The sequence below is a fragment of the Tupaia chinensis genome, unplaced genomic scaffold, assembly GCF_000334495.1.
Source record: "Tupaia chinensis unplaced genomic scaffold, TupChi_1.0 Scaffold000532_1, whole genome shotgun sequence".
Lineage (NCBI taxonomy): Eukaryota > Metazoa > Chordata > Mammalia > Scandentia > Tupaiidae > Tupaia > Tupaia belangeri.
The window spans coordinates 8,280,813-8,284,966 of record NW_006160045.1 but is presented as its reverse complement, the minus strand read 5'-3'; positions in this window follow the sequence as shown (position 1 = coordinate 8,284,966).

Here is a 4,154-nt window from a genome sequence, read left to right as displayed (position 1 = left end):
CAAGAGAGGAAAGAGAGAAAGCAAGCTGCCAGTTCTGGGATTCAAACTACAGTTGGTCATGTCGGAATCTAACACCTTTAACTACCCCGTCACCTGCTGGCCAAACCTTTTTTTTTTTAAGTTTATTTATTTTATAAAAAACAGAGAGAGGGACCAGCAGTTGGCATAATGGCTATGTCGCTGGACTCCCATGTAGTCAACCACAGTTCGAGTCCTGGACCTGGTGGCTTAAACTCACGTACATAATATCCTGAGAGCAGAATGGAGGAGACAGGATTGCGGTGTGGCTATCCCCCCAGGAGAGGACTTCTCGCTTTCTGTTTCTCTTTCTGGCGAGCGCATGCGCCCCTATAGCAAAAACCCCCCAAAAAAAAAAAAAAAAAAACCACAGCGAAAGATAGGCACTTTGACAAGATCTATCGCATTGTGATCCCCTTCTTTACTCTTGCACCCACTAGTCAGGATTTGGGACTAGCATGTTTTCCCTCGACTAGAATCTGAACCATAGTTGGCCATGTGGTTTCCAGCACTGCAGATCAGTATACCACTGCTGCACTATGAAGGCTGGGCTGCTCCTTATTCTGTATGTTTTATTACTCTCCTACTTCCATCACATGAGTTACCAACATTGGTGAGATAGTGGTGCTAAAGCACAGTAAAATTTTCTCAAAGCATGTATAAGTAGGCATTAATCTACTGCATCTTGGGACCAGCAGTTGGTGTAATGGTTATGTTGCTGGACTCCCATGTAGTCGACTGTGGTTCAAGTCCCAGACCTGGTGGCTTAAAATCATGCCAGGAGCATGTGCATGTGTGCCCAGGATCTGAGAGGAGAATGGAGGAGAAGGGGTTACTGCATGGCCATCCCCCCTGGGGGGGTGATTTCTCACTTTCTGTCTGTCTTTCTGGCAAGTGCACATGCCCTATAGCAAAAACCTCTCCAAAAAAAAAAAAAAACCAGAAACAAAAACAAAACAAAACAAAAAAATTGACTGCATCTTTATTTTATGATTTCAGACTAGATAGATACAACCTGTGAAAACCACATTTACCAATTACCTCCCTATTGTATTTCATCAAATTAATCAGGAAAGTAATTGAGGCCCCAAGATTTTTTTTAAATTCTGAATTATTTGTTTTGATTGCTTAGGCCATTTAAATAAATGAGATAATAATGATAGTAGTATACATCTGTTTAGTAGTGATTTTACAATTTATTACCTGAGAGGCTAGCAAATGGAGTAGCAGTTATGTTGCTGGACTCCTACATGGCTGACCAGGGTTCGAGTCCTGGACCCGGCTGTTTGAAATTCACTCCAGGTGTGTATGCATGCATTCTCAAGATCCTGGGAAGAGAATGGAGAAGGGCTTGCCACGTGGCCATCCTCCCTGCAGGTTGATTTCTTGCTTTCTGTCTGACTCTCCAGGAAGCACACAAGGCTTATAGCAACAATCTCTAAAAAAACAAAAACAAAAAGAAATAAGAATTGATTTCCCAGGCCTGATTTTTCCCCTACCTCCCTAATCCATTTGGCCAGAACAGGGAGTGAGAGGAGAGGGGGGAAGAAAGGGGCAAGGGGGAAGAAGATGAAGAGAAAAAGGAAGAGCCTAGAAGAGGAGTAGAATTAACACAGACCAGAAAAGTATCTGAGGAGTCTGCAAGTGGTGTAGTGTTTAAGGCACTGAACTCCCACATGGCCAACCACAGTTCAAATCTCAGACCAGGCAGCTTGCCTTCTCACTTTCTCTCTCCCTCTCTCTCTGATGAGCACAGGTACCCTGTAGCAATTTTTTTTTTTAAATTAATAATAAAGATAAATTTTAAAAATTGTTTTAAGTATTTGAAAGCTCATCCCCTTGCCTTCCTAACTCAGGCTTTAGAGTATGCTTACTTAGAACTCCCCAGAGAGACCAGCAGATGGCATAATAGTTACATTGCAGGATTCCCATGCAGTCAACCATGGTTCGAGTCCCAGACCCAGTGGCTTAAAACTCACACCAGGTGCGCACGAGTGTGTGCCCAAACCCAAGAGGAGAATGGAGGAGAAGGGACTGTGGCATGGCCATCCTCCCTGGGGGTTGATTTCTCGCTTTTCTGCCTCTATTTCACGTGCCCTATAGCAAAACCTCTCAAAAAAAAAAAAAAAAAGAACTCTCTAGAAAACCTCTGAGAGACAAGAACACAAGGCTAGATCACCCGGAGGCCAGCAAGGTGTGTGCTCTGTGGAGGAAGGAGCCCGTGCTACTGCAGTTCTCTGGGAGAGAGAGAAGTGATTTGCAGCTCCTGCCAATAGTGAGGATTTTGTTTTCAGGTTCAACATTTAGGAATTTGCTCAGACTGACTCTTGGCAAACATCAAATCCCAGGCATCAAAGAAATTTGCTCAACAAATTCCTGGGAAGCCTCCTGGGCAGGTGCCCATGAACAGTTCCCTATTAGCACAACCAGCCAAAGGATACCAAACTCCTCAGGTGAATTCCTGGAGAAAAAGCAACAATCCTACTGTTTCCTCACTCCAGAGAGAGCCTTAGGCAAAATCCTCTAGTATGAGACATTGCCCTCAGTGTCTCTCCCCTCCCCTTTCTGAACCTCCCCCCAAATATTCAGCTAAGCCCAGCTACCAGGGAGTAGGCCCACTCTCTCTCTGTAAGCGGCTCCCCCAGTTCTTCCCCTCCACATCTGAGCCCCATTCTCTAAGGCAACATGAGTCCCATTTCACCGAATCCTAGGCACACAGGTCTCTGTTTCTCTCTCGCTTGCTGTCTGTCTGTCTCTCTCTCTCTCACACACACACACACACACCTCTTCCCCAGCAATTTCTGGAGGACCATTCTGAAGATCCTTTGTTTTTATTTATTTATTTAGCCAAAGGGCTTATACCCTTGCCAGAAAGAAGGAAAAACCATCCCCAATGGGATGTGGTCATATCACAATCCCTTCTCCTCCATTTCTCCATCCCCTCGGGATTTGGGGTGCCCTACTGCATTTTTTAAGCTCCTGGGGTAGGGATTCAAACTGCTTGGTTGGCCATGTAAGATCCAGCTCCTTTAACCACTAGACCACAGGCTGGCCCTTTTTTTTCTGAAATCTACAAGCAAAATTTAATTTATAAAACTGGTGAGAAGGAGTGTGTTGCTGTTTTTTTATTCTTTTTTTTTTTCAAGAGAGATTTTTGCTAGAAGGCGCTTGAGAGACAGAGAGAGACAGTAAGACAGAAAGCGAGAACTCACCCTCCAGGGGCGATGGCCATACCCCAATCCCTTCTCTTCCGTTCTCTCGGGATTTGGGGCATGCCTGCATATGCACCCAATGTGAGTTCAAACCTGTCGGGTCCAGGACTTGAACCGCGGTTAACTCTGTGAGAGTCCAATGACATACCATTATGCCATCTGCCAGTCCCCCATCTTTATTTCTAATGTACAGTGAATTGTGCCTGTTTTATTGGGTCATCAGAAAAGTCATGACACATTTTTGCATAGAAAAATAGAGGAATACATCATGACACAATAACTTCTCTTTTTTAAAAATTTTTTCCTCTTTTTTTTTTTTTGGCTATAGGGTGCATGTACTCGCTGGAGAGAGATATAGATAGGGAGAAGGAAAGTGAGAAATCATTCCCCGTGGGGAACAGTCATGCCACAATCCCTTCTCCATTTCTCCTTCCTTTTGGGATTTTGGATATGCACGCACAGGTGCCCAGCATGTTTTTCAAGCTGCCAAGTCCAGGATTGGCACTGCAGCCAGCCATGTGGGATCCAGCTACCTTGGCCACCATGCCGCTAGCTGGCCCAAAGATTCCAGTTTCTATGCTAATACCATGGGAAGCATTTGGCCCACATTGGCCTTGCCAACTCTATGCATAGATGCAATATTGGACATGACTCTAGTATTTTCTAATGTATTCATAGTGGCCAGACACAAATCTAATAGCTGCTCTTTGAGTAAGAAGGGGAAACTCACATTCACAGGACACCTACAAAGAGCCAGACTCTTTTGTTCTGGTTTTGTGCATTTTATTAAAGCTGATCCAGTGTCCTGGCCCTTCAGCCTCATTTGGCAGTCTGAAAATCAAATTCCAGAGGAACAGAGTCAGTGAATTCCAGGATCGTATGGCTTCTGCATCTCGACTTGCCACAGCATCTCTCTGGGTATAT